Genomic DNA, 21,123 nt, shown 5'->3' with positions numbered 1-21,123 from the left:
ACAAAAAAAAACTAAATAATGGGATGAAAGACAAAAAAAACACTCCATAGAGCTAAAGGGAACTGCAGATGAACGGGATAATTATCTTTGAGTTATACAAGAATTCCCTAAGTCATTTGTTCATAAAATTCTGAGTAGTGCACACAGGCCACTTTTCCCCAGAACACACATTAAGTTGATCATACAGTATGTAGCAAGGTAACACAAATCTGTGTTGGCCAAAACTGTGGGTTTGAAAAAGTATTCATCCCTTCAAACACTTATGCCTCAAACATAGCATGCCCACACCCAGCTAACAGTAACTTAAATTTTAAATTACATTTGCCCTCTCTCCTTGCTTGATGGATTACTCAATGATATGGGTAGATTTAAGAATCAAATGATCTCCTGCATCCATTTCCTGCATTGTCTGGCTCGTATTGTTGGCATCTGTAGCCTACAGTGTCTGCGGAGCCTCTGCCACATTGGGCCTTCAGTGGGGTGATTTATTAGGAAATACATGCTAGATCAGCTCCCAGCAGCAATACATGGGCCTGTATGGCTGGCTATTGGAGCTATATTTCATAAGCCAAGAGTACAACCCCCCCCCCACCACCACACACACACACACACACACACACACACACACACACACACACACACACACACACACACACACACACCTCAAACAGAGGGAGGGAAATCAACATTGGCCAGCAATTATGAGCTAACAGTGAAATTCAATCAAACTTCTGACACTTATCCCATAGCAGCGTTGCCTGATGGAAACTTCATGGATTAAATCTTCATCGGCGGCCAATATTCATCAAGAGTCTGGTCAAATGCCCTCTAGCAAGGCATTGAACCTATATTTACTCAGTCATCCCACATTGTTCTGGAACATACTGTACATGTCTAACAACTGGACCAAAGCATGCATGCACAGATGCTCAATTCACCCACACAGCAAGCACACTAAGAATGTGAGCTTGGGTGCTAACAGAGCCATTGCATGCTAGTTATTTAGTGCAGTAAAGGCACAGCTTTATGCTTTACGCTACAGAGCTTAGGTCAGGCGTCCACAGACATGTTTCATGTCAGCACAATTATTAGAAACATGCGATGTGTGACAAGCCAACATGAGTTAGCCTGATTCCTATTAGTTGTTAATGGCTCTGTCATGCCTTATCATGCAAAGGTGCAGGTCACTTCCATCTACTGCACTGATTTATATCCTTCTGACAGAGCTGCACTTTTCAGTTCATTTCCTCTTGATCCAGACACCTTTTAATTCTAAAGCAATCACAGTGAGAGTGGTTAGCTTGGATGGAACTTTTTGGAGTTACAGACCATGATGTTTTCATCTGCAGAAGTGCTGTGATCAATGGAAACCTGGCTGAGCTCTATTTTTCAGAGTTTGTCTATGCTGGTGGAAAGTGGTCAAGCCCCTGTGAAATTGGGAGCAGGAAATTGAGTGCTGATCAGTCAGTTTGTCGGCTCTGGGAGGATATACTGTGGGCCCTGCTGGGTTATAGCACTCTAGATTGTACATTGCTAATGGGACTGGCCAGTCATGGGTCAAATCTGCAAATGGCCCACTGTTTTAAGCCTGCATCCCAGATTACGACTTCAGTAAGTGGGACAGGGAAAGTGGTAAGGGACTGTACAAAAATTTGTGGTGTGGGGAGGGGGGCTGAATCTTCCCAGTGTTTATAATATTTTCTTTGGACCCTACCCTTGACTTAAAAAAAAATAATACAATACCCTCCTCCGGAAATCTCTAAACAATACATTGTCAGGTAACATAACAAAGAGATGAAAATATAGCCACTTTCAAACTTTTAATAAAGTGCTGTTAAATATATTAAATGGTTTTACAGCCACCAAATTTGCTTTTGGCATAATGTTTTCCTATCGTTGGCTCTTACGGTGGTGGCATTGCTGTTATTGCTAGAGGAGATAGTGGATCACATTTAATCGAAATCATCCTGTTACCTTGCACTTATCCTCACCTTGCCAGACAGACAAAAAACGAGAAGAGGATTAAAGCTCAGTACCTCTGCCAGGATGACAGGAGAGGGAAGAAAACAACGCCAGGTGAAAACCACTCATCAAATCCTTCGCTAACCTCATTATAACCTCAAAGGAAGATAACTGAGGCAGAAAGGGAAAATCCCCTAGCTCTCAGCCATGACAGAGGGCTGATCGTTCCTTATCAGCAACATGGAACTTCAATTCTCTTGACTAAGGTTTTAGCGTTGGACAAGCTGCCAGCAGCCTAAACAGCCAGTAGCTTCTCATTGCCTCGCTAGTCTGACTAAAATGAATCACCTGGGTTTATTACAAGGGTTACACACCCACGTCAGGCTGTAAAGATTTGATATCGGCCTGTGACTGTTCAGCTCTGATATGATTAATATGGTGCAGTTGTTATGTAGTTATATAGTGATTAGTGAGAGTTATAGAGTGTTAGTAATTGGAGAACTTATCAATAGTTCACTGGTTGTCAATGGGAAACCGGTCATCTAGAGTTAAATCCAGTGCATCATTCAATCAATGACACTTCCACATATCGTCACTGTTCAGTGAAAACCTTGTATGTCCAAAACCGTTGCTTTACAGGAAATGATGAAAGCTAATTTAAAAAACATTTTATTAAGCTATTTTTGTCAGACAGAGTCTCCTGCCTCGTCACTGTTTAAATATTTGTAAAACCTACAGACAGACATAAAGGGTGACCAATAGCATTGGTTCATGAAAATAAATTAAAATGATGACTCATGGAGATACAAGGTTTCTGCCCGACAGCGGCGATATGTAATGAGATTATTGATAGTGGTAGTAATATGGAAGTAGGAGGAGAAGGTGGAAATACTAGTGAAAACAATAAATATTTGTTTAGAGCCACAAAAAGAATCTTAACTCAATGTCCCTGTATTTGCCTTTTCCGGGGCTTTCAACCACATTTCTTTATTCAAGTTTGTTTAGAGCAAAGTAAATAATTACAAACAAAAAAAAGTTGTGGGTCGTGAAACCAAAATAATGAGCTGAAAGACGCTTAAAGCACTTCATAGAGGTGATCATTATTTTGTAAGTCTGTCATTCCGAGCATCCCTTTCACATCACACATATCATATAATCCTCTGTTAATATAAATGTATTCATTGACACAGCTTTAAAGAAGATATGAACCAGTTATTAGTGAAATGTATTTTATCTCTTATCTGTATTGTTCTTTAATTAACACTGACAAACCAACAAATATTCTTCAGGACTCATTGAACCACGAAAGCAGTAACCTGAATCATCTAGATCAGGGGTATTCAACTTAAATTGCAAGAGGTCCAGTAAGTCAACCCTCCGCCCCTGCTGAGGTCCGAACAATTCAATACCTACAAATACTAAAGGAATCAGTTTTGTCGACATTTTTATTTAACAATGCAGACTACAATGTTCTTAGTTTTATGTTTTGTTTATGTTTTATGTTTTGGGGAGTACCTTGACCAAAGGATAGAACTCTGCTATATTCTGTCTTTCATGCTGCTTTGTTAAAGCTTTTTGGTAAAATGCTAAATAAACTCAAACAGGCTGATGAAATGAAAAACAAAGTGCCATAAACCATATTTAAATTTGCTTTGTAAATATTTATTTCAGTCCATAAAAATAAAACCTCCTCAAAGGAAAACTAAATAAAGTACTCTTTTAGGCTGACCTGATGGACATTTTTCAGGCTGATACCTCTCTATGTCAACAGTTCTTTTATGGCCTGATGTCTTCGCCTCTGGTATGTGTTGTAGCCGTGACACCTAGGGCGTCCTCACAAAACTCTTTCCTCTCTGCATTGTAAAATCTCAGATATCGTCGAAAGGCTTCGCGGTCCGGATGGAAGCCTCTTGCAGTCCAGTTTTGGACCGGAGTCCGCCAGGTGTTGAGCCCTGATCTAGATTCATGTACTTGATTTTTTTCCCTCAACTACTGAAATGACTATCCTTAGATTCCCTCCACTTGTGGTGAGCATGCAGCTGCTGATTAACAATTCACCCAGCAGAATGGCTTGTTGTTAGAAGATCAGTGGTCCTCTGGGGAGGGTACAGTCAAGAGAAGAGGGGAAACCACCACATCTCCATGTACAACAGATCAATAGTCCACAGTTAAACATATCAATCACTCGGACACTTGGGACCCAGGGCCTCCATGTACCCTTATCCATGATGATGAATAAACTATGAATCCTGGGACCATCCATCCAAACCTCAAAGGATTCTATCTTTAATGGTGGGGCTCTTAGGTACTTCTTTTCTTCCTTATGTAGTTTTTGCATGAACAATGAGATACAATAAGAAATATAAGGATTGTGCAGTATACTGTTTTTGGCTATGGTGCTGGGTAATGAATAAATATCTGACAGTGTCCTCAGTAACGCTAGAGAACAGCACCATCTTAAGGTAGTCTGGCCACAAGACACAAGTCATGCAGATCATGCCTTTTTATTTTATTGAGGTAAACTAAATCTGTACATTATATGCTATGTATATGTATATATCTACTTACATAGCTATAGATTTATTATTATTTTTTTTTTTTACACATTTTCCTTCTTCATCCTATTAAAAATAAGCGTGTTTAAAGCATTCCTTTAAAGGAAAAGCCTGTTGAGCTGCTATATTTAATCCTTGTGTTAAAAGTGGCTTTACTTCCTACATACCCCAATGCTGTGAAAATAATAAAACGCTAAAATATTTTACTGTATGGTTGCACTTAAACATGTTCTAATTTTTTGTTATATAGTTAGCGTATATTACATCTATTATGTACTAAAAACACACAAGGCAAATATAAGTTTAACTTTATAACTTCATATACAGTATTTTGTTTAATATTTATTCTATTTATATCTTTTACGACAGTGTATTGCTGCCACACCCAAACAAAAAGATCAGTATCACATTAAAACATGAAAAGCTTATTGTTTGTTTTCTTTGTCATAGCTGTGGCCTTAAAGGTGCAATATGTAATACTGACAGCTAGTTTAAAATAGTTATTGCAGTACAAATTCAAAATACTGGATAGAGTCGTCTCCCCCGCCCCCTCCTCCCCAGACAGAGGTTGCCAGGCTGAGACCGCAGCATACACAATGTTGCTAGAAGCTTGTCTCACATAGCCAGACATTACTTCACAGCACAGTGGAGTAGCTAACGTTAGATGCTGGCTATACTGACACATTGTCATAAAAGCCCATGCTGCAACTGATAGACACACTTTTTCAGCTTAGAATTACGATAGGAATCGCTAAAAACACAACAACCTCGCTGTCCTCTCCACCCGACAGACAGACACACTTCCTAGGCTTAAAATTAGCTACAGTAGGAACCTCTAAAAATAACACTACCTTGCTGTCCTCTCCACCTGACTGAACACACTTTATTGGCTTAGAATTATGGCACACTTAGAATTATAAACACACTGCAAACTCATGGTCCTCCCGATTTACAGCCCCCCTTTCTTGGGCTTAAAATAACTCACCATTGTTGGCTATGGCCGCTGAACAGGCTACATGTTGTATACAGCCATGGCCCGCTCGCCAGTTAGCAGGGTTAACATGGCGGCGTTAGCCAGGACCAGTGTTGAGTGTAACGCATTACAGTAACGTAACTACTTTTTCGGGTAAAAAGTAGTGTAATGCGCTACTACTGAAAATTTGGTAATGAAACGTAGTTCCTTTTTCAATTCGGCGCAACGTTACTTTTCCCAGGGACAGATTTGACAGCGACACTGCCTTCTCAGCTGCGCGCTCACAAGCTCCACACGGGACGTGACAGAGGCTGGTAGCAGAGTAATCATGGCAAGCGAGAAGCAGCCAAAGCTAACTTTTGAGAGCGTTTTAAGCTTCGTGGCTTTTTACTAGATGGCGCTCTGAGCCAGGCAGACACAAAGCTGACAACCTCACAGATGGATGCGGTGGAGATGGCCTCATACATACACGCAGTATACCGCTGCACGGACACGCAAGGATTTCCAGAAAAGAGGCTGCATGTGTCTACAACAATGCACGGCCCATCATGCCTGCGCGACCGGTACAAGTCGATACAGACATTACATAGTATACACTAACACCGTGTAACAGCCGCTAGAGGGGTTTCGCCTTCGCCGTCAGCTGCTAGAGGGGTTTAGCCTTTGCCGCCAGCCACCTCAGAGTCCTCGACGTCCTGCTCGACCGCCAGTGGGGATCCGTCTTCGCTGCTGTCCGCAGCCCTGCTGTCCACGGCCCTGCTGTCTGCGGCCTTTCTGTCCCCAGTTCCCTAGCCTAGTTTGACTTTTTTGTTCCTCCGTTCGTCCCTCCTCCGGTCCCCCTCCGCCCTCCCATGGTTGACTTTTGTTCGGTTTGTATTTGGGACGTCTGGGATCCGTCCCTTGGGGGGGCTTCTGTTATGTTCTGTTTCCTGTTTTATTTTGAAGTCTGTCTTGTCTCCCTTGTCTTGTCTAGGTTACTTCCTGTCTTTAGTTTTCCCTCCCTTGTGATTGCCCTAATGTGTTTCACCTGTTTGCCCAGCCTAGTGTCACCTGTCCATTGTTAGTCCTCGTTACCTAGTTTATTTAGTCTCTGTGTTGTCTTTGTCTGGGGTGGGATCATTGTTCGTTGTGGTGCTTCATGTCGTGTTATGTGCTGTCGTGGCTACTAGTTTCCTGTGTTTTTTTTGCTTCCTGGTCAAGTCTTTCGGGATTATTTTGTGTTTGCCTGCCTGCCAACCCCTGGACACTCTGATTTGTAAGTTTTTGTTCAATAAACTCCTTCTTCAAACTTAATGATTAATTACTGAATGACGGACTCAAGCACTAATGATTAGTTACTGATTAACAGACTGTGTGTGTGTTACTGTATTAATGAATAATTAGGAAATCTGTTCATGGGATCTACGGATCAAATAGTCCGACGCTGTTTTTCAGATCTGTTTAGAGCCAGCTGACGGTTTAAAAAGAAAAAAAATCTCGACAGGCAGAGTCGCATTCTACCAAGCACCACATCTGAACAAACCCCACGTTTACCAGAACTCTACTGGTTAATAAGTAAGTACTACAAACCGAAGTAAAAAACAAACCTGAAGCTGAAAAAACCCTAAACGTTAACGGAAAAGACCCGCGAACCTGAGTGACTGAGGGAGAGACATAGAGAGATAGAGAGAGTTGTTCTGTGTGAGTGAGCAGAGCTGGACACAGCAATACAATCTGTATGTGTGTAGGGGAGGGGCGCTGTGACGACTAGCCTATCACAGAACGCAGACACAGTCAGCTCCCAATGAGGATTTTTATTCAATCCGAGCACAGATATTGACTCGTATTACTCGTATAATACTCGTACTCGGCAAAAGTGCTTTATCCGTACCCGATACTCGTTTCAGCCGAGTATCCGGCACAACTCTAGTAGTTAAAGACCAAAGAAGGATTGATCCTTAGTTAGCTGCTACTTATTAACAAATGATTACCTAACCATTATTTACCATTACTGAACCATTGTGCGTACCTGCAAATAAAGTGATGCATCATACTGAGTGGTTAATCATTAACGAATGATAAGTTAAGCATTCACTACCATTAGTTAAGCATTGTGCGTACCTGGAGATAGTGATATATCATACTGAGTGGTTAATCATTAACGAATGATTAGTTAAGCATTCACTACCATTGGTACTAAGTGGTGGTTAATCATTAACGAATGATTAGTTAAGCATTCACTACCATTAGTTAAGCATTGTGCGTACCTGGAGATAAAGGGAGATATACTGAGTGGTTAATCATTAAGGAATGATTAGTTAAGCATTCACTACCATTGGTACAGAGTGGTGGTTAATCATCAACAGTGTTGGGAACGTTACTTTAAAAAAGTAATTAGTTATAGTTACTCACTACTTGTTCCAAAAAGTAACTGAGTTAGTAACTGAATTACTCTATGATAAAAGTAACTCGTTACCAGGCAAAGTAACTATTTGCGTTACTGTTAAAAAAAAAAGTTGCTATATGTCAAAGAATTTGGATTTTTTTGAGCAGTTTTTTTTGTTGTGAGGCAGAAAGATCTAGAAAAGCTCGAGCTGCTTGGAGGACTTTGCGCCGAGTCCTTCTTTGCTAGTGGATGGTGAGCTATCATCTGTGGTGGAGGTATCGGTGTTTTTGGCCACTAGCTTTGTAGATGCGTGTGTCGTTGTGAGCTACAACGGATGTCGACACACATTACATGCACGTTCTTGCCTTTGACCACAATGAATTTGAAGTAGTGCTTATATCTCCACCTTGAAAATGCCAACTTTTCATCGGATTGCTCCTGATTCGCCATCTCTGCTGCTTCATCGAATCTCTGTTTAGCTGTTGTGTGTGTGTGTGTGTGGCGTGTGCTGGCATGTCTGTAAAAACACTGGCTCTGATTGGCTACCATGAAACATGACTCTGCCTTAGCCAATCATAATCGCTTACCTCGTTATTAACCCACCTCCTCACTAGCTGTGAGCCAGGGGTGCGTTCGGATTACACAGTTTATTCAATCAATGCATAGTAACGTACCGCATTTAACGTCCAGTAACGTTAACGGCGTTGTAACGACGGGAAAAGTAATTCGTTAGATTACCCCGTTACTGAAAAAATAACGTCATTACCTAACGCCGTTCTTTTAAACGGCGTTATTCCAAACACTGATCATCAACGAATGATTAGTTAAGCATTCACTACCATTGGTACTGAGTGGTGGTTAGTCATTAACAAATGATTAGTTAAGCATTCTGAATGCTTAACTAATCATTCATTAATTAACAATTTTCGCAATCTTCTATCATCTATTCATCACTAAATTCACTTCTGAAAACGTTTTAGGCAAGAAATGAACTGTTTAGATTTCGAATAAAGGCAGTCTTGTGCAAATCGTTGCTGAATTGACAATTTGCTTCAAAGTTTTCGGAGTTGAGAAGCTCCATAAAGTGACGCGACAGCCAGCTAGCGCCTGCCGGGGCCGCTAGCTCGTCGCTCGGCTAGTTATGCTCGGAGACCCCGCTGTAAGCTGGAGGTCTCTCAGTCCGGTCTCGTAAATAAGAGGCTATTATTTAGCCGTTAACGGATCGTTTGTTTAAATATCACAACACATGTCCATCATAAGATTAACGGGAACCTGTGGTTAACTGCCTTTTAAACTCCACAAGCGCCTGCGGGCTTGACGACCTCGATGGCCGGCTGTCACACACACACACACACACACACACACACACACACACACACACACACACACACACACACACACACACACACACACACAGACATGGCCACAGCGCAGCATGCAGAGGCGGGGGATAGAGAACTACCCATTTCTCTTCGGGAGACTTGTTTAAATTATGACATAGGCTATATACATTAGATTTAGTATTTAGTTCATACTTTTTTTGGTGTATTTGTTTTCTGATTTATTAGAAGTTGAGTTTCAGTCTGTATGATAAAAGAACAGTTGTACTAAAGTGGTAACATGCTATGGCATGTTATGTACACTATAGGGGAGACACCAACCTTTATAATTTGAATTTCTAATTTCCATCTGTTGTCCCTGGGCATATACAGTGCACTACAATACTATAGAAATGATAATTCCACATAACACTAATAGGGACACGCCGGTGCATAGGCCTACTTCTTTTTTTAATTTAAACTGATTTAAACTACTACACTAATAATAGTAGGGATCGCGTTACACTCTTGATTAAGTAAGGGGTGTTTGAGCTAAACCATAAACAATAAAATTAAAGCTCAATAATTTTTATTTTTCAATATTATTGCAATAGTTGTAACATTGTGAGGTTTTCTTGTCCGGAGATTGTTTAAATACAAAGGGGTTATAATGTTGTGGTTTTTATTTCTAGCTGTTATTTTGGAGCACTGCAGGTAGCCTCTGTGCTGGGGGTGTTGCGCAAAACCAGCAAGAACGCATCGTCTCAAATTTTTAACAGCGTTTTCTGTGCTCATGAACTTGCGGGTTCATTCTTCCAAGAACAACCAGCAAGAATGTTCTCCCCAAGAACACAAGTCCGTTCTTTGCATTCTTGAGATTGAGCCTTGAGCCTTTGAGATTGAGCCTTTGTTTCTCTCACTATGCCTCTAGAGTCGCTACTCGCTCCATATATAATCGCTGTCACTCTCTCACTTTCTCTACCACACACTCCCCACACACAGAGGCGCCAGCCCTGCTATTTTCTTAAAGAGATCGACGCACACACCGACGCACAAGTATAAACTTCAGGCCACTTACGTAGGCTACAGCAAAAGCACTGCGTGGAGCATTCGCACAACCATAAATCAAGCTTTACCCCCAAAAGATTTCCTAGTGTTTCCCTTTCATGTTCCTAGTGCTCCCATGTCTGTCTCTCTCTCTCTCTGTTCATGTTTTGTTTGTGTGTGTGTTGGTCTGGGCGTGGTCTCCCTTCCTCTTCCTGCGGGCTCCCTCATCATGCACACATGTCTGCAATCAGCTCATCGCCTCTCCCAGTCTGCTCACCTGCCTTCCATCAGCTCATCAGCTTGCAGATTATCTACTACATCTCTTCAACCATTCTTTGCCAGATTGTTTTCAACCACAGTGGATCGTCACTCGCCTGCCTGTCTTCCTGCTTGTCTACCTGTCAGCAACCACCTTTATCTTAACTTTATCCCACACTCACGCCACCCCAGTTCTTCATTATCTCCATTCTTCCCAGGATTCTTATTCCCTGCCATCAGCCCCTCATCCAGATCTTCCTGTTCAGCCTGAAGGCTGCTGGAAACTGCTGCAAACTGTCCGACTTTACCGTGGCTTTTTGTCACTGCCTGATGTTTAACATACCTAGGGGGAAGCATGCTTCATGTTTTGCCAAAAACCGGCAGAGGTTATGGCTTCAAGCCATAAGAAGGGCAGATTGGGGTCATATGCAAGAGTCAGGCTCCCATTGTATCAATCAGAAAAATTGCAGCTTGTTCAGTTGTTCAGCTAAGTGATATCTACCTGTCAGGGCTGTAGTACTCGAGTCCGGACCATAAACAGTTAAAGGGAGACAAATGTAGACTGCTAGCTAAAGCTACGCCGATGTTTTGCTAATGTTAGCGCAACAGTGTTAGCCTAGCCTGCTAGGTAAATATTACGACTGCCTTTCTTATATCTGCGTCCACGTTGTCAACATAAGACCTGTGGCGTTAGTGCTCCTTTTGTACCATCATTTTATTGAATGATATATTAAGCTTCGCTCCTACAAGATGGGTGGGTTTTTATTGCGTTACACACAAAGCTAACTGGCTATAGTTAGCCTATACGTATGCTAGCGGACGTTAGCTAAAGTTGCAGAGACAGCGGCAGTAGAGTTTCGGTGAGCTAACCACGACAGTGTTGTTGCCCTCTCGCCCACAATCAACCTCTGCTGCTAAAAACAGTCAACCTGCAGTGATGTTTTGAAATGGAGACACACATATCGTACCTTTTCCCAGAAATCCTGGCCATTATTTTAAGGCATAAACCAACCATAGGGGTACACTCAGGGGTGACCCTGCTGCTAACATTGGCTATTACATTAGCCTAAAATGATAATTATAGCCATACATATATATCACAGTAACACTGCAAAATTAAAGACAGACAACCAGATCCAACTAAAATCACGTTTTATTTCATAATCCCCTCTGAAGGCTGGCGGCGAAAACCATCTGAAGTCCAGCGGCGAAGCCGAATCCCCTCTGAAGGCTGGCGGTGAAGGCAAAACCCCTCTGAGGGCCGGCGGTGAAAGCAAAAACCATCTGAAGGCCAGCGGTGAAGGCAAAACCCATCTGAAGGCCGGCGGCGAAGGCGAATCCCCTCTGAAGGCAGCTGGGCCAGGGTCCGCTAACAATGCAACAGGATCAGGAGTTGGCCAGTCTGCCGACAGGGCAACTAGTACCGTGACAGGAAACAAGACAACAGGATCAGGAGTCGGCAAATCCGCCGACAGGGTAACTGGAGCAGAAGTCGGCCGGACCACCGACAAAACACGGGGAGCAGGAGTCGGCCGGACCGCCGACAAAACACAGGGGGCAGGAGTCGGCCGGACCGCCGACAGGACACTTGGGACACCGGGGAACGGCAAAGCCTCTGGGGCGTCGGGCAAAGGTAAAGTCTCTGAGGTGTCGGGCAGCGGCACATTCCCTGAAGTGCTGGGGAAGGACACAGTCTCTGAATAGCTGAATAGCAACGACACAGTCTCTAGGACACTGGAGACCGGTAAGGTCTCAGGGGCAGTCTCTGGGGTGCCGGAGACCGGCAAAGCCTCTGGGGCAATCTCTGGGGCGCTGGAGACCGGCACAGTTACAGGGGCAGTCTCTGGGGCGCGGGAGGCTGACAAAGCCACTGGGGCAGTCTCTGGGGCACCGGAGACCGGCAAAGTCTCAGGAGTGTAAGTAAATGAACATTCGGGGAGAGCAATCGATGTAGACTCTGGGATGTCGATCGATGTAGATTCTGGGATGTCGATCGACGTAGACTCAGGGAAGCTGGATGTCTCTTGAAGAGCGGTCATCGAAGACTCTGGGCGACTGGAAGATTCTAGAAGAGCAGTCATTGAAGACTCTGGGCGACTGGACGTCTCTTGAAGAGCGGTCAGCCGAGCCTCGGGGAGGCTGCGCGTCAGCTCGGACTCTGGAAGGCTGCACGTCAGCTTGGGAACACTGGTAACACTGGTCAGCTCAGGAACACTGGTCAGCTCGGAACACTGGTAACACTGGTCAGCTCAGGAACACTGGTCTGCTCTGGAACACTGGTAACACTGGTCAGCTCTGGAACACTGGTCAGCTCTGGCTCTGGTCCGCTGGGCAGCTCAGGCTCTGGTCCGATGAGATGTTGATGCAGGGCATGGCGCTGGGAGCCATGTTGTCCCTTCCTCCGTCTTCAGCCTCCACGAGTCCCAGGAAATATAGCCAGACGGGTCCCTTCAAAAGACTGCTGGTGGTCGGGGGCGTACGCTGACCGGGTTACATCAGAGGGGCTGCTAGCAGGAGTACTGGGCCTCTGACTTGTAGCTCGGAGGCTAACTCTTTTAGCTTCCTCAGTCTTTCTAGCACACATGGCAAAATACTGAAACAATGTCATATAGGTCTCTGGCTCCTCTCCAGGTAGAGAAACATCCTGACTAAGAGAAGCAGGCAAAGAGGCAGGCCGTGCGACAAACAATGCACTAGTAGCCAAGGTGTTAGCAGGCTGGGAATTAGGCAAGCTGGTGGGTGAGTCACTGAGAAGAGTGAAGAAAACACTCTAGCTTCCTCTCAACTTCATCCAGGCAGGGAACAAAATGACTCACCCACGGTCTCTCTTTGAACCACTGTTGCACACACACAGCGATCCTTTCCAGGATTGGAGAATGCGGGCTCGGTTTGGCGTTCACCAGTTCTGCCACAGACTGATCAAACTGGGCCACTTTCTCTGCAAAAAGGAGCTTGAATATTTAATGAATAAATCCAAACAAAATGTGTCCAGCAAAACAGCAGGCAAAGAAAAATCGAAAATATGTGAAAGTCAAAACGGGAATAACAGGGACCAAAAAACACAGAGACTAAACGGGTAAACTAACAAACTGACACTCCAAACAGAACAACAATACAATGATCTGACACAGGACAAGGGGAACACAAAGACTAAATACAGAGGGTAATGAGGTAACGAGAGGCAGGTGACACAAGGGCTGGGAAACAGGTGAAAAAAAACATCAGGCAGTCACAAGAGCGGGAAAAACCAAAAGACAGGAAGTAAAACAAGACAAGACAGAAAACAGACCATCAAAATAAAACAGGAAACGGGGCAAAATACAAAACAGAAAAACAGACTACCAAAATAAGACAAAACACAGAACAACATACCAAACCCATAACAACTGCAGGGCGTGGCAGGACGTAGCAGGGTGTAGCAGGGCACTGCAGCGCGTAGCAGGGTGTAGCAGGGCAAAGCAGGGTATAGCGGGGCACGGAGCAGGACCACCAGGACAGCTGCAACCATGACTTAGGTGCCACCCTAATCCAAGGAAAACTGCGGGGTGAAAAAACATAAGGACTCCGGGGAATAAGCTCCCCTGAGCTAAGTTAGTAACAAGCATTTCTGGCACAAGAATGCACACAGATGGAACAAGAGAGGAGAAAGGAGCTTAGTAGGTCAAAGGAAGTCCCCCGGCAGTCTAAAACTATAACAGCATAACTAAGAGCTGGTCCAAGGCAAACCTGAGCCAGCTCTCTAAGGGTTTGTAGATTAATCTGATGAATATGAAGAGAAGCAGAGAAGAGAAGGGGTGCCGTGTCTATAGTTATAGGCTACACCCTCCCCTGCCGGTCTAAGCGAACTCTGCAACTCCTCACTCCCTAACTATGAGCTTTATCAAAGAGGAGAGTTTTAAGTTCACTCATAAATGTGGTGACGGTGTCTGCCTCCCGAACCCAGACTGGGAGCTGGTTGCACAGGAGAGGAGTCTGATAGCTAAAGGCTCTGGCTCCCATTCTACTTTTAGAGACTCTAGGAACCACAAGTAACTGCATTCTGGGAGCGCAGTGCTCTAGTGGGACAATAAGGTACTATGAGCTCTTTAAGATATGATGGTGCCTGACCATTAAGAGCTTAAATCCTGGATTTTACAGGAAGCCAATGCAGAGAAGCTAATACAGGAGAAATATGATCTTTTGTGGTGTGTGTTTGGGGGTAAGCACTTTTTATTTTACTATAGCTCTTTACATAAATATTTTTTTCTACTACTATGGGCTAACAGTTAACATAGAAACGATCAGACATACATTTAAATGCCCTCTGTAAATAGACAGTATTACATGGCTATGCTGCCGCTTGCTGGTAGGGGCAGTAAATTACAACTTCACCTACTTTCACTTAACTACGGTGCAGTAAAGTCAATCAGATGTCCATGATCTGCGTAACGGCAGTACAATGGGACGTTTGCCTTCAACAGAGCGACAGTAAAAACCTAATATACCATAATTACTGAGAGTAAACTACATTCTCAGTTATGTTTGCACATGTGCAAAGTGTGATAGCATTCCACGTTAACGCTTTTTCTCTCTCGCTCGAGACCTCTGTGTCCAACGTTGCTACAACTGACAGGGAGAGAGAGAGAGAAAATGTATCACTACAGCCAATCCAGTCTGCTCAAAGCGATGGTCTTTTTCACAAATAGGTTGCACGTAAGGGGGAAAAAAAGTAGCTTCCACTTAAGGGGCAATATCTTGCACCCTGCGCAGCACAGCGCAAAACCCGACGCAAGTGTCTTTTCTGATTTAAGACCGACGCACTTGTCAATTTCTCTGCAATTTACCGTCCAGCGCCCGCGACTAGGATTAACGTGTGTCTGACAGGGTGGGGGGCGTGGCATGTCGGCCAGCCATCACAATGGACGATGCCATTGGCACAACCCTAATCCTGATCAAATGTTGGCGGTTGCTAGGTCCGGGATACTCATATCTCGTATAGGTGGGGGGGTTGAGCAACTAGAGGCCAGAGGCTGTGGATGTCCTCCATAAGATCAGTGAAAATTTGTGCGTTAGTGTCCATAATATTTTTCACGAGGCGCTCCTCCTCTCCTCGCTCTGTTGGAACTGCTGCATAAAACTGTTCTGAATCTGCTCCATGCTGTCCGGGAAATGTCAGCAGTGGGCCGTCGTCTTGCACTCCCTGCAGAGGACAGTGAAACTCCTGCAGACAGAAAGATAATAACAATAAGTGCTTGGTGCTCATTGGGCCTCATTCACCGACAGTTCTTATGAAGAAATGTGTTCTTAAACCCCACTTGCGCACTTTTTATGAAGATTCTGATGATTGATCGCGATATTTATAGGGCCAAAATGCAGTGGTGGAACGTAACAAAGTACACATTCTTCGTTACTGTACTTAAGTACATTTTTCAGAATAATTTGTAACAATGTAATCATTGTAACAGGATATGTGTAGTTGTGGAACTCCAGTAAGTAGGCTGGCAAAGTTATCTTATTCACTTTAAACATTGGATGAAGTGATTCTTATCTATACAGATGATGTTGAACTGAGAACTGAGCCTCCTAGCAAGCAAGCTAACTAACAAGCCAGCCGGCCGGCCACTAAATTAGTAAAGTTTAACAACTTGATGTTTCATTCACACACATTGTCACAGAGTGGAACGCACAGTGCTCTGTCCAGATGAGTGAGAACTTTAGGCTCATTTTCTGTTAGTAGTGAAAGCAGGTTGGGTGGAATGAGCAAGCTAACGTTAGCTAATTAACTATCCATCAAACTACCAAACAAGCTAACTAACTTTAAAACTGCTAACATAGTGGACTTGTGGAAAAATACATAATTTTTTTGTCATGACAAATTGATTAATGACTCAGCATCACATGTATTAGAAAAAAGAATAACTTTATCCAGTGTTTAAAGTAAATACTTTTTTTGTTTGTTTTTTTGTTTAAAGCTGTAGTGCGTAGTTTCTGTCGCCCCCATGAGAAATTCTAATTGACAACAACACTGTTGGTGCGTCCACATGATACAGCCTTCTGTGATCGCGCACGCGCCCCCACCCCTCCTCCACGCAGTTGGCAATGGCTTGAATGTAACAGACGTTGATTAATATCAAAAAGTTAGGCACTAAAGCTTTAAAGTGAATAAAACAGCGATTTAGATGTTTTGGCTTCACTTATACAGTCTATGCATCAACCCCTGCCCCAAGACAGGACAAAAACATAAATAATTGAATAAAAATTGCTGATTGTACCTTCAAATGAATTTGTCTGTACCTAGAAATATAGGCACTTATAAACAAAAATATATAAAATATAAAAAAAAAAAAAAAAAACTATTTATTACCTAATATGAAGTCAATGTATGTCAGTTTATTTTATTTCATTTCTCTTCAGATGAACGGAAACAGGTAGGAAGGAAAGAGTAAAGGAGGAAAAATACATCAGGGTTCACCCCTCCACACATCATTTGATAGCATTTCAACCCTAACCACTGCCACCCCTTTCCAACAACCACAGGCAGGCAATCAGGACTGTTTCCATTTAAAACAAGATTCCAGGAGGCAGAGAAAAAGCCATAACCTAACCTGAGGGAAAAGAAAATGAAGCACACTATGAACACACATGGCCGTCACCTTTCAGGGAAGGCTGGGAGAGTTGGCGGGGGGTTGCCGGTTGTACGCCAGTCGTGCCCACAGAGATGGAGAGCTGCCAGGCAGCTGCATGTTTGTCTTGGCATCCCGGCATGGAGAAAATGGGGAATAAGGAACCTGCTATGCTGCCAAGCAAAAAATTGAATATCAGTGTAAATGTCCAACAATATCTCACCTCATCCTCTCCTGGCCTGAGTGAAGAAAAGGCTGGTATCCAGAGACCAGACCTGAGGTCAGGCAGTATGTGAGAATTGTTTTATCATTTGGTTTAAGCTGCTCAGAGCCGTGGCCTGTTTGGGTTTACCACATTGTGGATCAGTTGTTAGCCAAAAAAGCACTAAATTGAAATAGTGTCAACTTTCTGTCACTTCTGTATTTTCCCTGTGGCAAAATGTAATCTGATAAATCCAAATTATTTAAGGAAATAATCGTGTAGTGTCATTTTTATAAATAAAAAAAACACACATTGATTTATATAACCTCAAATTTCAAAAGGAGAGCATAAAAAGGCTGTAAATGTGTGAAAATATATACTTTGAAACAAAGATCTGGTTCCTTCTCTTCTCCTTTAGACTTTGTTAAAACAGGCCTTTTTTTTTTTAATTTTCCTTCAATAACCATATTCATATCATGGTGATAATTATAAACCTTTTTTGTTTAGGACATTACACAGATGTGTATTAACCCCCAATATAATAGAATTGGTTTTCTTTTTGTAAATCTTGTCTGAGAACTTATTTGAGAACTGGTGAACACAACTACATACTTGAGCATGAATGTTTATTGTTGACCCTGGAAACGGTATTTTAACAAACAATAAAATCCTAAAATGAGGTCCTAGTTATTTTCCATATGTTTAACTGACTCTTTTCTGCTAATTGTGTGTAGTGTTTTGAAAAAGAGGTCCCTGTATTCAAAATAGTGCTTACAGTAGTTTTTTTTCTGATTGCTTAAGCACTATTTGAAAGCAGGGACCGTTTTTTTCAAAACACTACACACAATTAGCACAACCACACACCAAACATATTTTGTTACGAAATGAAACATACACGTTTCATATGACTTAATTCTGTTTGAACCAGTTACACACTGCTGTTGCTAACCTAAAACACGTTTAGCAATTCTACTTGTTAGTGATTAGAGTACTGTAAATGAAGTACACAGAGAAAGTGCAAATATAGAATAAGTTCACCAAACACTACACAAGACCAATGCTGCAGACTGTAACTGATTGACCCTGAATGAAAATATAATTTATTTCTGTCCATATACCCAAATCAGTCAACATATCAACATGGAGAATCACAACAAAACATGTCCCAGTTGTCATACAGCTACTACAGTAGTAGTCTCTGGATTCCCGCTTTCACCCTCCCTCTTCTGACTCCTTTAATTTTGGTTGAAGCCAGGTGAACTTAGCTGCTGCATTTTGATAGTGCTTAAACCTGATTGGTGTGTCTACAATTAAGCAATCATGTGTTTACACACCTGATGGCTGTGTTTCACAGATTGGCTCATAGGTGTGGTAATGTGACAGTCAGTGCTTTGGAATTGCAAGGAAGTGACATCATGATATACGTCTGTGTCTAATGAATACAAGTGTGTTTAGTGTTTTGCAAATCACTGTGTATTTTTTTGCAAAAAGTGTGAGGCTGACATTGTGCTTATAGTGGTGCACATCTGGGCCAATGTTTTGCTCCTTCAGTGTAAAGTTTTGATAATTGTGTAATACTTTTGATTTCAGTGTGTAAGCAATCGGCAAAAACTGTAAGCAATCGAAAAAAACTACAGCCTTTTACAGTGTGACTACTGTATTGTTCTACAAGTGCCTAATACTGTAAACAGATATTTAATATTGTATCACTTGCACTACTTGCAGCGTACAAGATATTCACTGTACAAGTTGTGATATACTTTTTGTTTTCATTGCAAAATGTGTTTACTGTATGAAATAAACTAGGCCTATTTGTTTCTGTAACATGCCCTGGACACTGTGTTCTCGAATTGTTGAGGTAATGTCTAATGAATGCTCTATAGTGTTTAGTTATTGACTGGCTGTGTGTATGATCAGAAAGCACTGTTTGATTTTGCCAGCAGAGTCAGGTGTGTTGTGAATATAGTTTGAGAATTTGGTTTTGTGTTTACAGTTTGTAAAGAAAATGGGTGAGGGTTTCAGGAAATGTCTTAGCAATGAAGAAAAACTGTATTGCTAAAGCTCTGATTGCTAATTGAACAATTGTGCAACGTGTGTTTGCCCATATGAGGAGTCAGAGTGGATAGTAGCACATTTAAGGCTAGCAGTTTTAATTGGCAGTGTGTTGCATGTGAACACAAGGTATGTTATTTAAGAAGATAGTGCCAAATGTAGAGAATTGTGTGTAGTGTTTTGAAAAAGTGTGGTTTAGAACTGCAATCTGAGTGTATTGCAGGAAATGTGCTTGTATTATAACAGAATTGGTTCAGGGGGTTGGGACATGAGTTTCAGGTTGCGGCCATTGTGTCTCAAGTACCAGTATTAGTGCCATAACAATTGAGAAAAACTGTAAACTGCATGACATACAATGCTGTGTTTTGCTGTGACACTAGCTCTTATGTAGCACTAGAGGGAGCCCCATGCCAACCCTTCAGACTGTTCAGGCCTCCTTGAATGAAAGAGACTGGTATCAATCTTGTCATCTCACTCTCGGCAAAAAAATGAACGTTTGTTTCCCAAAATGTGTGAATGACTATTCATTGAATTACTTTAAATACTGTTGGATAGTTTAACTGGATAGTTTATCTAGTAACTACGAAATACTACTAACTAGCTGTCAAATACATGTAGTAGGATAAAAAGTACAACCTCTGAAATTAAGTGAAGTAGAACTATAAAGTAGCATAAAACATGATGTTTTGTTTTTTTTCACATAAAAAGCCCTGTCCTTATGGCCTACATCCCTTTGACTCTACGTACTGTGATGTGTGCCATGCCTTCCCATAATTAAGATTAATGTCAGTCTTTAAGGTAGGAACGGTGATTATATGCGGGGTTTCCCTCTCCGACGTCAGGCTACACCAGTGAAAGGATGGAAAATGTTCTCTGTGGTGAAAACAACTTTTAAATGAGAGATAGATGGAGGGTGTGATGTCTACGGAGATAACCAGGGAACCATATAATTATTCAGTCACATTGTATTTCCCTTCCATAATCTGCTTAGCTCTGTCACCAGCTGCTATTGGCACAAAATCCATCCTGGGATACATCTGAATCACACCAGTTGTGTCCAGATCCAACTCCTGCTAGTTTTTCTATCTCTGGATTTATCCTGATATCAGCATGTCGATGTTGACCTCTCATTAAATTCCAGACATCAGCCAGTTAGACTGTTCTCTCCATCAATTTGATGGACGTTTCCTTTAATGCTTCTTTAAAAGCAGCATTTGAGGTTTTTTTCACTGAAATGTCTGTACAATTTCAAAATGTTAACATTTACTTTCAGCAGCTTCAGTATTAACCGTGTTAGTGGTTTCAGCTTTCAAAAACTCGTCTCAGTCGAAGCCCAGTCGGTAATGTTTTTGCTGACATTGCTGATCTATGACCTGATACTGTTGCCGTAACAGAAACACCATGTCGTTCATTATGAGCCCTGCAGGCTTGGACAAATAGCAGTTCAATCTCCCATTCAGGGCCAGTGAAACATGAGACTCCAGACTCATTCTTCACTTTATTCTGCTGTCCACGGTTCACACCAGCATTCCTCTATTTCTACTGTAACCTAGCAGCACAATATATGCAACATATGCATACCAGCCAACTCTAGTTTTTCAACAGTAGGTATTCTTTTTTTCTGGGGACTAGATGGGATTTCGAATGCTGAAAAGCTTTCTGTGTTGTATATTTTGCTTAAAAAAAACCCCAAACCAATGCAGATGTACATGATGTCAAACATTGTCTTGTGTAAAGTATTCCAATGCTTACTGTATGTCTGAAACAAGTGAGGCATACAACCCACGG

General features: G+C 42.3%; 1 long non-coding RNA gene across 1 annotated transcript; it reads right to left on the bottom strand.

The window, feature by feature from the left end:
* Positions 1-6,108: 6,108 nt before the first annotated feature.
* On the bottom strand, positions 6,109-20,089 carry LOC116047678. Its single transcript, XR_004104454.2, has 3 exons — positions 20,079-20,089; positions 13,000-13,004; positions 6,109-6,399 (listed from the first exon to the last, which is right to left on the bottom strand). It is a non-coding gene; the product is annotated as an uncharacterized LOC116047678 (long non-coding RNA).
* Positions 20,090-21,123: the final 1,034 nt, after the last annotated feature.

This window comes from Sander lucioperca, chromosome 2, assembly GCF_008315115.2.
Source record: "Sander lucioperca isolate FBNREF2018 chromosome 2, SLUC_FBN_1.2, whole genome shotgun sequence".
Lineage (NCBI taxonomy): Eukaryota > Metazoa > Chordata > Actinopteri > Perciformes > Percidae > Sander > Sander lucioperca.
This window is presented reverse-complemented; position numbering and strand designations above follow the sequence as displayed.